Source organism: Gymnogyps californianus, chromosome 2 (assembly GCF_018139145.2).
Source record: "Gymnogyps californianus isolate 813 chromosome 2, ASM1813914v2, whole genome shotgun sequence".
NCBI classification, from domain to species: Eukaryota; Metazoa; Chordata; class Aves; order Accipitriformes; family Cathartidae; genus Gymnogyps; species Gymnogyps californianus.
The window spans coordinates 55,622,512-55,636,940 of NC_059472.1; the positions used below are offsets into that span (position 1 = coordinate 55,622,512).

The 14,429-nt window shown below is 37.2% G+C and overlaps 1 protein-coding gene across 4 annotated transcripts in view; it reads left to right on the plus strand.

The window, feature by feature from the left end:
• PTPRM (protein tyrosine phosphatase receptor type M) overlaps window positions 1-14,429 on the plus strand; it is a 486,857-nt gene that overhangs the window by 249,554 nt on the left and 222,874 nt on the right. The window lies entirely within an intron of this gene.

Below are 14,429 nucleotides of genomic sequence, written 5' to 3' on the forward strand. Positions count from 1 at the left end.
AAATGTAGTTATCAGAAGAAAGATGTTCTTTCTTCGATACTTCCTTTTTATGTCTTGAGTAATCTTTTGTAATTTTTAAAAATAATATTGTTTTAATTACCATGGTTACATGCTGCTAGTGCTGATACAATTTAAAACTATTGCTTTCTGCTCCAATACTTAATACACTGTGAATTCATCAAAAATTAAACAAAAAAAGTTGTGTAGTGCAAAATTTCTTGTCTATTTTAGTCTGCTATTTACTGAGGTCTTGATACTATATTCTTCATTCAGGGAATGCTCACTTGTACCTGGATCCGACCTAAATATTCAAAATACCAAACCCATCTGTGGTGGGTTGACCTCGGCTGGCTCTGGCTGCCAGATGCCTACTCAGTTGCTCTCTCACTCCCCCTCCTCAACAGGACAGGGGGACAAAATAAGATGGAAAAGCTCATGGGTCAAGGTAAAGAGAGGGAGATAGCTTACCAATTACTGTCACAGGCAAAACAGACTCAACTTGGGGAAAATTAATTTAATTTATTGCCAGTTGAAATAGATTTGGGTAGTGAGAAACAAAGACAAATTGAAACAACAAAATTCCCCCTGCTCACAGCCATGCCCTGTGGTGAGTTTGTTGGAGCCGGCTGTGTCCGGCACAGGGCAGCCCCGGCCTCTCCTCACAGAGGCCGCCCTGCAGGCCACCTGCCAGCGCCTGGGCAGCTGCACCCAACACACCATCCTAACTCACCTGTTTGTCTTGAATTAAGCACTTGTCTTCCCTGACACCAGTTTGTCGATGTTTCTGAAGTCATGTTTTAGTGAAGCAGACTATCACATACATTTAGCTTCAACACGGTTGTGTGAATTGGTGAGTGTCCTCAGCAGTGGAATAGCTAGAGACACTCTGACTTTCATGTTGCTTTTCTTTCAACTTTCAGAGCGTACTGAAAAAGTAATAATATCTTCTTCCGACGTAGCACCTTTGAGCCATAAATATCAAAGTGCTTTACAAACACAGGATTTAGTTACTCAAATCTGAGGTGTTGAGCAGGATTTTTACGATCTTCCAGTGACAAGCGCCTGAGCCAGAAATTGAGCCGAGGTTTCAAATTCCCCGGGACAGGGATCTTTCCACTAAGTCCTGTCACCTGTGTGAATAATACTGATCCACACAGACTTTAGCTGATGGGTTGGATGGGGCAAGAGAGCAAATGAGGTTTTGTTGACTTCAAGTCTCTGTCGTATTGTCTTTCTGTCGGGGTTTTTTTCCAGTTTGTCTCTACGGTTGACCTTTGAGATCCAGTCAGGAAGACCTCACAGGAGTGTTTGCACCATCTAGTACAACAAGAGCAATTAATGTTTATAATATCTTATTAATGGCTACGTTCTGTTTTTTCAGATTAACTATTGGAAATGGAGTTCTGAATATCACAATCTTATTTACAAGTCAATGAAATTATTTGTTCCTACAAAAATAACATAGTTTAAAATGCAGTTGTGCTACTGGCAGGCTTACATAAGCACAAAGCAGATGCTCAGTTGTCAAGAAACTTCTAGCTTAAGTTGGTTATACATTATATGAATATTTCTAGATTTTGTGTGTGTGTATATATACTAAATCCAGCAAACCATTTTTATGTGCATGTAGATTACTGACATAAGCATCATCATAATTCGAGATTATAACAGACGATCCCTAAACCACTCTGCAAATGCAAAAACAGCAGCTCTTCTACTGTCACCTTCTCGTTTGGTTCAATTCTGAGTTACGAATAAGAGCTTATATTTCCTATCATGCAAATGCAAATTTTGATACTTAAAATGTGCAGTTTATCTGTTTCTGAATATTTCCCATTTTCTAAAATTAAACTATTTTAAAACTTTATTTTCATTTTTAAATAAGGACACCTCTGTGGCTATTCTATGACTGAAAGCTCTGGCAGCTGCTGATTTTGAGCTGTTATAGGCTCTTGTTGCTTTTTATGTCTTTGGTTTTGGGGGGTTTTTTGCTTCCTTTTTACTCTCTTCCCAGTTTCATTAGGAAAAGCACCCTTAAAGATGAAAACCTGAGCACTCCACAAACTCTATGTAACTTATTATCCTGAATTTTTTACTTCTATAATCATGATAGAGGCAGGGGAAAGCCTGCAATGAGAAACTTCTGTGCTTGGAAGAAAACTGCATGATTTATAACAGATGTCAGCAATTTATAAATTCAAATTAGAGTAACATATAAATAGTGACTGTATAGCACTTGCTTTTTTATTACTTTGTGTATGACCTTTTTCAGAGTAGCAATTATTTTCCATTAGTTCAGTTCAATTGGAAAAAACAATGCTTAATGGACTTTGAATCCTGGGTCACTGGTGATAGAATTAGACAGTTTTCAGATTTATGTAATTGCTGTCATATGCAGTTCTGTAATTTGTCACACCAGCTTATTTCTGGTGGACTTTTACCAGTCACCTCTTCTGTGTTTTCCTTGAGCTGTGTGGTAAAACTGTGATCCAGGGCTCCTGAGTGACCTGCGGAGCTGGCTTATGTCTCAACAGTAAATCAACTGCCTGTCTTTGACCAGTGAAACTGTAATCTGGTCCTGGCCCCTCTCCTTCACTCAGGATCGCAGGTGCTTTCGCAGCCTCCTATAACCTCCACTTTCCTGAATATTTGATGGCTGCTTTGTGTTCTTCCATGTCAGTTACGGTTCTGGCATAAATGCACACATTCTCTAATCCATTTGACAGGACCAAATTTAGAAGAGGGGAAGGAAGCAAAAGGACATAACCAAATGCAAAGTGACCTGTAGTGATTAAAGCAGGGGATGCTGCAGGCAACGTAGGGAAATGTAGTCCTGATAAATGATTAATCTTTATGACTAGAGAAAGGAAATAAACAACACAGGCTTAACTAACCTGTGGTACACATTACACAAAAGCATGTTTGTTTTCATATTTTCTTCTTTATTCTGTGCTTGTATTCCTTTGTCTACTCTTTTTGTCAATAGTATCATACATTTCTGTATCTGAGGCAGACATCAAAGTCTCAGGTATATGCATTTTTGTGGGAATCTTAGGACTCTGTTAAATCTTATGAGGAAAAAGACTATTAACTTTGAAGCAGTTTACTATCCACTATGCCCATTTTTCCCAGCTCTTCTCCTTCCTCCTCCATTGGAAGTTTCTTTCCTTGTTACAAATGTGTCAGAAGCAAGGATGGGCTTGTTTCCTCTGTATTTCATAGTACAGTATAACAGTATAAATTCCCTTCATCAGCAAGCATATTTTCCTATGTTTGCTTTTTACAGGGAATGGTATAGCAGAGGATGCTGTTGGCAAATAACTTCTTCAGCTGTCAGAGGAAAATTCAAAGAAATCTGCCAGAGAGGGAGCAATCTGGGGGAGTTCTTCAAGAAATTTTCTAGATATTGTGATATAGTAGGAAGAAAAAGGCTGAATATATTCAACCAATAAAGTCAACAGTGTATACTCTTAATGTAGGTACTTTGCAAGTACTTTAATGTATAAAGACATTACGTATAGTTATTGAATGGGAAAGATAATCAGCAAGAAATTCCTTTCATACAAGGTGGCCCGATACACAGAAAAACAAAAACTACTTTACCTATATAATTTATTTCAGTTCTTATATCATTCTAAATTAAAACAACCAAAACTTGATAAGTAACTGGATAGCATAGGAGAAATGTGTATTTTGCTTCTTTTAAGAAAGTCTGAATAAAGTACTGTTCTCATTTGTGCTAGCTTGAGAAAGGAATCAAGAGTTTAATGTTGCAACTGATATTTACGCCCAATTTGTTAGTTACTGACAGTATACAAAGACAAAGAAGGTAGTTTAGATTGGTGGGTGAAAAAGCACCTTTGTTTACTCAGTAGCTAGTAACTCCTCAGGCTTGTGTGAAGGTCCTGGAAAAGTCCTGAGGATGGGCCTAACCTGAGGAAAGTTACAAGACTATCCAGTCTGACTGGGAATTACGTAGGGTCTTGTCACAAATTAAACAGATGATCTTCTCAACTTTACAGTACTTACCTCTCATTTAATATTGTACTTGCATTTAATAGTAGTTAGCACATAATAGTGTAGTAGGAAGACAGAATATTCTGTTCCGTTTTGACATGTATGTAAGTTCAAAGTTTCTTTTGCCAGTTGTTACAGAGAATCTGATTCATTTATCAGGTTTATGCATTTGAGAGTTATTTGTCAAAACCGATCTCACTCTACATCATTTGGTTAAGGTTGATTGCACATGTCAGATTAGAAAGAATGGTAAATATTCTTTTTAGACGAGTAGCATTGATTAGTGGCATTTTCTCTTTTACGCAGATTTATATGACCATGTTGTCCTGTCACCTAGGTTCAATAAAGGCCTGTTTTCAATCCCCAATTTAGCTAACACCACTGTACATAACAGCTCTGAATTAATGTGATTTGTCAGTAGCAATAGGCCACAGTGATAACCAGAACACACTGCTACATCTTATTCTGACTGATCTATGAAACAGCATTGCCCATTTATTCTTTTGTGCAACATAATAAACAGTCTCTGGGCTTCTACTTTCATGGCAGGTATTGAGCAGCTGAAACCTTCACTAATTTACACAATGGTTTATCTTTTCTCCAGTTGACTTCAGGGGCAACTCAAGCAGCTGTAGCATAAAACTTAATGAGTTCAAACATGCTAATGTGTCACACATCAGAGCAAACAGTGCATGCTTTGCCATTAATATTAGTCACAATTAGAAGGTGATTGGGGCACTTACTGTACAAAAATACATGTACTGTATTAGTGTGTAAAGAGAACAGTTTGCCATACTAAAATGTCATAGATGTATTCCAGCCATTTCCAGGAAAATGGCCTAGAAAAAAGATTTTTCCCTCACACCAGAACTTCTAAATGTTTATACTGTTCTCCTGGCTTCCCATTTTTTGACCGCTGAGTAGAATAGTGTATGTTACGTTAATGCCGTTTCCCCTGTTCATGGCGCATGGTCAAATTATATCTGTTGTTCTCATGAATATACTTAATTATGAGCCAGCCACCTGCACCATCTCTTAGTATATCTGAAAGCTTCTGTATTGATCTTGTGTTACCAGATGGTTTCATGTTCAGTGAAGACTGTACTGTTGTGTGGTAACTGTGTGAAGGAGGTATGTCAGGTGGCCACAAGAGCAATTCCTCAGACCTTCAGCTTCCTTTGTGTTGCCTGCGGCTTCTCAAATATGAGCAGCATCTGGGCTGCACGCTGTATAAATTGGTCTAGTAGTCTGCTACCTGTGCCAACTTCTGAAGGATGCCACAGGTGTGGAGGTACGTGTCTGGTTAAATGCGTGTCTGTGTCAGATCAGGAGATAATGACATCTGCTTTGTTAACATACAATGGACATGTGATAGAAAGGGACAATAATGACACTGTAAACCAGCCATGTGATCAACTTAGAAAAAGGATTAAATGCCTGTGGTAGATTCAATAGAGAGGGACAATATATGCAACACAGGTCATTTGACTTTAATTTTCCTCAAAGATCACTCTGATCCAAGTATCTACCAAAGGTAGATCTACCAAAGGTTAGCATCTACCAGAAATTAGCACTTTATTTGCCATCTTACCATAGTAATTCTTCTGAGAGGTATTTGTCACAACCTTTTATTTCTTGTTGATTTATATAGTCACGGAGGTTCCTGGGGTGAAGTTGGGATAAATTGTCACTGCATATGTGTGAAGTGAAAAGTATATGTCTGCACTCTTTATTTTTCATTTCTCAGTGAGATATGTGCTTCCTTCATGCAAAAGAAAGAAAACCTTAAGAACACATGCTTGTCTGTCTTTCAAACTCTCTAGAATTAGCTTGTCATGAAATGTAAAACTAATGTGTAGTTGTAAAAACCACTGCCAGCGTTTTCCTCACTAGTGGCTGATGGCTAAGTAGATTTAGAAATGAAAGGGGTTATTATAAAGTGATTACTGAATAGCTAGGTATGTCATTTTAAACGAGCAACTAAAATCTCTGTTGCAGATTCGGAACGTAATCTTGTTTGTATCATTCATACTTAAAATCTGATTTTGATTGTGGAGGAGTAATCATGTAATGTAGGTAATTTGACAAAAATATATTGAATTATGTTTTTCTTTCATTCCTTATTTAAATGTATTAGAATTTAAATGACTCACCATTCAGAGTATACCTATAAAATGACAACATAAAGAAATATTAGATTCAATTTGCGTTCGTTCAGATTTAAATTTTACTAGAAAGTTAAAAGTTTGTATCAGGTCTCTCATGAACGAAAACATTGTATAGAAACTAACACTTAAAAAATACTACTAACTTTAAAAGGATGTTATTGATGATTAGACCAATATATTTTGCAACTGTGAAAGTCAGCCTGAAGACATAGGCCTCATGGGATATGTGTAGCCATGAATTGGAGATAAGAGGTGAAAAAGTTAAGGAAACTGTCTCATGCAGGATTATATCACTCATTCATGTTTCTGTATCCAGTGCTTGTAATAATACATTACTAAAAGCTTAAATCCAATGCTTCATCTGGTTTCAAGCAACAGCTACGCTTATTTTTTGTAAGCAGTGAGCTGATGCTGTGGATGCTTATTAGAATGTGTTTTCAATGAATCTTCTATAATTAGCTAAATATCATGGTTCTCTCCCAAGAATTCCTATATTTTTAGCTTGTGTTTCAGCTAGGAATATCACAAAAATAATTCTCCTAGTGATAAGCTGATACTAGTACTTATGACCCTTCCTGGAAAAAGTAGACCTCTAGTATATCTTACATCTGAATTTGAGGAGAAGTGAGTGAGGAGTCAAGCTGGCTCATTTTAAGAACTTGGCCTGCTCATTTTACTGCTGTGAGCTGTGATTACATATTTTATTGTTTTCTGAGCTCCCACATTTTGGAACTAACCAGTTGTGGCCACAAAGTACAGAAAAACCTGTTGAGTGCTATTTTCTAATGGGTTAGAAATGAGACTGAGAGTTAGGATTCCATGGCTTTTGCTGATGCTTTATAACCCCCAGCAAATAATTCATTTCTTTAGAGCTTCAGTTTCTTTGTCTATAAACTAGGAGAAATGCTATTGTCGTACCTCATACAGATACATAATGTTTAAGTGCACAATACTTCTGAAGTATATGATAAAACAAAATCAGTGGAAGCACGATCTTGCATCTGGTTCCACACTGAAGAAGAATGGTGTTAGCTGTTATCTTACTGACTGCAGGATAGTTTGGGAGATGCTGGCTTTTCTCTTTTGCCCAGTAGACTGCTGGCATCTCTGGCAGGAAAAAGAGGCTGAGTATGAGCACATGCCCTAAGTGAGAATCCTGCATCTCAGTGCTCTGAAGTCTGCAATAACTTGGAAGGGTGCAGAAGGGATGCCCACAGGCTACTGCTCAAAGTTAGCATCCTGATAACTTTAGGGTACATACACCCTTGTGTTCATCTTTCTTCACTGGCATTTTGACTGTGGAAGACAAATGAATATAATTAAAAGAATATAATTAAAAAAAAGAATTTTTTTTTAAAAATAATATAATTATAAAGAAGCCATTTTTTCCAGAATTTGCTCAAAGAAAAACAGGCATAGTCTAGTTTTCAGCATATTTTTTATATATATATATATAAAAAACTGATTATTCCTTCCTCTTTTGGACTGCAGGTGACTATCATTTCAGTTTTGCTGTCTCATAGTTCTTTCTCTCATTAGCGCTGAAGCTCTGCAGGGCTTGCATCCCAACATTTTTTAAAAGTGTCAGGGAGTACATTTAGAAGACTGATAGAAGTGCTGCTTTTCTGTGGGAGGCATCTATTTTTGCCGAAGGAGGGACATGTTCTTTTGGAAATGCTATTAGGAAGTAACAGCAAGTAACAACAGAATTTTAAATACCATAACTTGAAATCTTTCCAGGAGATGCTGGGTATCTTCTGCGGTCATTTACTTTTACCCGAATAATCTTAATAACTATTGCTATCAATTTTCATGGCTGCTCCATGACGGGAAGTAGAGGCATCCCAGATGAAATCAGTGTTTCAAGTTTTTTACAAATTTACAATTGCTCTTTGCTGCTTTTAAGATTTTTGCTTGCTGCCACAACACACTGTGTTCTTTGATAAGTAAGATGACCAACCTCTAATGTGCCTCTCTTTACTGCAAGGGTTGTTTCTGGATCTTCGACAGCTTTGTGCACACTGGTAGCTTAGTCTTTGGTGTCACTTTAAAATGATTGGACTCAGCAGAACAATGACATCAGCAACATCATATTAGGATTTTGATTTTGCTCATGAGTCATTTGTCCCTTTGTTTGCCTTCTCTTCATTTGATTCCTTTCTTTTATAACTCAAATAATAGTATGAAAAATCATGAGGGTAAAGCGCCCCTTTTCTTCCTGTTCCTGTAGAACAAAGCAGTTCTTTATATTAACAAATTTGACTGCTCCTTGGATTTGAGATGCAGCTGTGTAAAACCAGTGTGTTTCTATTGACCGAAATAAAAATGTGTTAAAAAGCTGTGAAATTACATCACCCAAAATCTTGCCCATTGTTTCTTTCCTCACTGCACTCTGCAGTTTTTGGTAAACTGGAATTCAAAAAACCCGGATCTGTTACCAGGTCTGATAAATCATGTGGTATTTTGAGCAGAGAATAGCTCTTTTTGAACTCCAATCTGTTGTTGAAGAACTCAGACAAAGAATAATTATAGTATAAAAATCACTCCATCACACTTGAATGTGATCTTTTACAAAACTGTCTGACCAAGTTTGCAAACAACCTCAAATTGTTTGCCATCATGTATAGATTGGATATCAAATCAAATCAAATAAGGACAAGCCAAACAAGTAAAATATTTTACCTACTTTCTTGTCTGGTGTTGACTATAAATGTATACAAATCTTGAGATTTGTTTTCTAAAAACAAACCAAACATTGTTACTTTGATAGCAGCTGGCTCACGAGGCATATAGTCTGTTCCCCTATAGATGAAATGATATTTCATTACCTCATGATCTGTGCCTCTGAGGCATAACATAATATCTATACTACTGAGGAGCAGCAGAATATCTGTTTATCTGGAGAACTGCAGAGTGAGGAGAGAAGTCTGGGTTTATAACTGCTGCAGGGTGGGGTTTTACTGAGGAGAAACATGGATGAAGTATGGTGTGCATAGATATGTATAAAGTAAGAGTTGTGATCTCCATTGTTAAGAATTTTTTAAGTGTTTAATGTTTTAGTTTTTCTGCAGGGAGAGGTGAACTTTCCATGTCACCTCCTTAGCTGTTTTGTTCTTCCCTGGAAGGTACTTCTGATTCAGTAAAGTGCAGACAACCTGATAACTTTTACCAGCGCTGGTGAACTCTTAGAGCATGTGTTTGACTTAAAACACAAGTAGCCTTGTTTGAAACAAAGCCCGTGTCTTAAATTGTCTGCTGAATCAGATGTAGCCCTGATTTAGCATGTGGAGTCAATTCTAAAGTGTGTATGTGCTTATGGTCTCCATCACTGTAGTATGCAAGTTCCTTGCAGGCGTTCATGAAATTATATGCGATACCGTCTGGTAGTGATGCTAGAGTACTATGACTCCCACCTTCCTCAGAGTGAATTGATGTGAAAAGATGTTAAGTGATTGGAACAAGACAGCTTAGGCAATCTGTGACAAAGTTTGTACACTTAATTATCATCAATTAACTTCTGTGTTTAAAAGAGCTGTAGTGGATAATACCTTAAATCTCAAATGATTCAGTTTTCATCTTAAATTTGTATATTTTCTTGTTCTGTTCATCCTTTACTTCCTGTGGAAGGACAACAGAGTCCGATCTGGAATTTAAATCACAAGACTTGTTATAGAGCTAAACTACATTAATAGTTTTCCTAGACTAGAAGTAAATTCTTCATCCTATTGTTCAGATGTCTTTCGTATAGTATCTAACACATACCAGTTGTCTGCAGCTACTGGAGTATCATGGTGTGGCAGAAAATCACCATGCTGTTCCTTTCTTCATCTCTTATTTCAGTAGGTCTGTGCGGTCTGTGCAGTCTGTGCTGAAAAGACAAAACTTACAGTCTGAGTTTTCATTCAAAACCCAAGTTTTGATGATCAATGACAGAATGCTAAAAATACACCTAAATGTCTCTGTGATTCTGAAATTGAGTTTCTGAAAAAGCACTGTACTTGTGGTAAGAGGTAAAGTGTGAAGTTCCAGAGAAATGAGCTGTGAATTGCAGCTGCAATGGAAATTGATCCTGTCTGTCAGTCTCTGCTCCATATTCTCAGGAAAACAGAGCGGAGCAGAGAAGGAGCCAAGATCACCGACTAAATGGGATGCTAAAGTGCCAGGGGCTAGGACCGGGCTTGCTGGTCCCTCAGGTCAGAGCTGCAACTGTCAGACTTCACTGCTTGATACCCTGCTGAAGCTGGCAGAAGGAGAGCAGTATGAAAAATGCTGCAGGCGCCAGCAGGGGAATTAGTAAGAACGACCTGGCAAAGCTTCAGGCATGACAGGCAGTGCGCTCCTTTGGGAGGAAAACCTCTTCTCTTATGAATTGGTAAGCCTTATTTTCCACATTCGCCTCATGATTTGTACCAGGGAGGCATAAGAAAATATCTGGAATACTGATGAACAACAGAGGCTCAGTTCATCTAGAGAACCGCAAAGTGGAGAGGTCTGACTCTATAACCTGTCTGCAGGTGGGCCTTTACCAAGTAAGGAAAAAACAAAGGTTCAGCAAATAGCTGTTGCAGTATGAAGTGTATATGTTGCATATAATATAATTGGTATGGCATATTAATCTCCTTATTCATCTTCTACTCTAAAAAATGTGTTTTCAATTGTGATTAGCACTGTGAAGTGACACTTCTCTATGTAGCTGTCACTTACCTTACCTGATGCAAGGTAACAACAGCAGACCATTGCTAGGATGACAACCTTCAAGTATTACCTGAATAGTTAGTGCAAGTCTCATGAGCACAACAGCATCTCTATAGAATGCTTACTTTTTCACTTAAAACTGGGAACTTACCGTGGGAAAGTGATAAAAAGATCCTGTAGAAAATAAAATCAACTAAATGAAGTCATCATGCTGTGGTAATTAATTCAGCTTTCCTTTTTAAACCATAGTCATTAGTTGTCATTCTTTTTGTGTTGCTTAACAGTTTTCTTTCCCCGAGTATCCTGCATCCTTCATGATGAAAAGCATATACTTTCCAGTGTATTGGAAGCGACGTGCTGTGCTCTCAGAACCATATCACATTAAATATTTCCTCTGGGGTATACAACGATACCTCCAGAGAAGCTCAGTGCTAACTTGATCAAATGGAAACTTCTTTTTCTATCTTTTGTTGCAATAACTGCTATTTTTCGTGGCTGTTTTGAGCCACATGGTTTTTTAATCCAAAAATTCCATTGTTACCTTAGGGGTTTTTTCTGGTTAAAAGTAGATATGTTTCCCTTCATCTCTTTCCTGCTTACTGTATGAATTAACTGAACTTAACCAAAAATTGTCATGATGTACTTGAAGCATATAGATCTGTTATGACTGAGAATTCAACTATATAGAGCAGATGAGAACTGATATCCTCAGGTCTGTAATAAAGTCATGTCTGATAAGTGAAAGAAGTGTGGTATTGGAAAGAAAAATAAAATAAAGCAAATAAAGTAGTGGTACTTCAGGAATTAGGTTTATTTGATGAAAGAAACAATAAAGCATCATCTATTCCACTAACCATGTCCATTTTGAGAATTTAAAAGTGAGATTGAGGGCACAAAGTGGGTAAATTCTTTGGAGTGCAGGCCTGTATCTTCAGAGGCTCTTTCATGGACAAACCTCTTTGGAATATTCAGCCTCACTTTCTCAGTGGACATCCCCCATAAACCAGCGGTTATCCCACCTGGTGCATCATAAAAGATCTTACTTTATTTTTCTTGTATGTCTCTCTCTGCTGTCCCCCAGGGGTTTTTTATATCCTACCTCTCCCTTTCTTTCCACTAAGAGCTGTCATTGACTGGTTGACACATTGACTGGTTGACACACTACACTTACCCCACGAAGGGGTCATTAGGGCCCTATCAGTTGCATAGTCTCTGAATGAATGGTAAGAAAAACAGGTATGAGCTGCGTAGCTATCTGATACTATAGATTACAGAATCAAGTCAGGAACCAAAGCAACCAGGGTATTTGCCTTGTCTGATGAGCTTTATCCTGTGAATATCAACAAAAGCTGTATTGTCTCCATCTTTTACAATCTAATCTCTTTTTTCCCTTGTCTGTTTGGTTAGAAGTGAAAATGTATCTGTCATTCTCATAGCAATGACTTCAAGATTTAACTAGAGGGCTAACTTGCACTTTTTATTAAGGTAACGTGACATAAGAAAATCTTCCTCCTGGGCAGAAATCTTGAATAGGTTTTGATCCAGGTTTTTGTACAGCCACTCAATTGCAGTTTTAAAATGCTACGAATTAGTTTTATGTCTCTAATAAAATGATTTCTCAGCTCCCCTGTGAATTTTCTGATGTGCCTACTATGGAACTAAGCAGGCTGTTCCATATTCTTGCAGCTAGGAGCTCTGTTCAACTGCTTAATGTTGTATGTCAGGGTCACCTCAATTTTGTTGATTTTCTAGTCCTATTTAGCCCATTCAGATAGCATTACAGTTACACAATACCCATTAAATGTCCTTTGCTATTCATAGTCTCACCTAAATGAAGAAATGCTTAGAAGCTGATATGAAACCAAAAAAAAGGAAAACTCCTTTTTCATGAAATTTATGTCTGAATTATGCAGAAGTAAATGCTTAAGGAAGACACGATGCTCATAGGACTTGCCAGTCTTTGAGGTTTGCTTCTCATTAATCTTAATTGTTGTAGCAATAGAAAATATCCCAAACACCCCAAACACCAAGATTCTTAGCTGGCGTATCTGAGCGTGGAAGTAGGTAAATGGCTCTGTCATGATTTATCCTTGGTGAGAACATTTTTACCGGTCAGTCTAGTCACTAAAAAGGAGACCAGGATTAGATCTGTTATTGAATTTGTTTTGCTTTGCCATTTTGTCACCAATTGGCAAATATTCTATATTGGTGATTGAACACTGTTGGGTAGTGGCAATTAATTAAAAAAAAAAAAAAAGCTGGAGGATTTGAAAGGAGAAAAAAATACCCTGCTTTGTAGATGTTAGAGAGAACAAGCAATTTCTTAACACCTTTTCTTCAAGGAGTTAAGATGAATAACATCTTTGAACAAATATTTCAAGCATGCAGGGATTTTATTAAAAAGTAAAAAGATGAAATCCTCTGTAAATTGTTTAGAACATTCCTAGTGAAGACATGTTGATTAATAAACATAAAAGAGGGAAGATGCATATTAATTTGTTTATGTATAAGAGGCTTCTAGCTCATTAAAAGTCTTCTAAGCATTTAACTAGTGAAGCAGTGGATAAAACCAGACATTGTCTTTAATCTTGTTGAGGGCTCCAATATGAAAAAACCCCATTATTGCTAAATATGTATAATAGCTGTATTAATGACAGTGTTTTGAAAATGTGAGGTGTGTGTCAGCTCAGTGGTTTTGCTGTAATATGGTGGAAATTTGGGTTCACTTTTCTGTCTCAATTGCTGGGACCAGTAGGACTGAAGAAAGTTTAGCTTCAGCCACAGTCTTTGGTTCTTGTATATAGATAGCCATAAGTTCTTGGGTATGATTTTGTTAGATGTGATTTATGGCTGGTTATCAGTCAACTGGGAGATCTCTAGGAAGGCACAGATGCAGTAGGCTATCGACTGATGTGCCTCCTGTCTGTTTCTTTTGATTCTTTGCTAAACCACTACTACAAACTGAGGTATTTGCACTGTTTCTTTTAGATGTGGTAAAAAAAAAAAAAAAGCAGCTATTAACAACTAATGTTTACGGGAAAAGAACCCTATGGACTATTTTAAAGGAATTGGAATATTAACTTAATGTCCTGGCCAAATAGAGATTGAGTAATTGCATTCAGTCTAACTTAAAAACAAATGAATAAGAAATAGCTGAAGAACCACCTAACACTTTTTCTTTGTATAAACAGTCCTGGGAGAAAATCACCATGTATTTGCAAGTTTTCCCTGAAATTGCCTTTTCTTTTTAGATATTTGTTTTGTCAAGGTTGTTGCTCTAAAAGTGTTAACACAAATTAATTTGTAAAAAAAATTGGACATACTTGTTTTTGGCAAGCAACAGATAGCTAAAAAAGTAAGCATCATTTAAACTGTATCGTGCACTTTGAGTTTAAGCATAAGAACTTCCTGGTATTTTGTTTGCTCTTCATTTTTCATCAAAGACACTTCTCTCTCCTTTTATCACTGGTTTTTTTCCTGATTTTTGAGAGACCTGTACTTTTATTGTCATTTGCACTATGAGAGATGAAGCAATTGATTTCTGTTTCT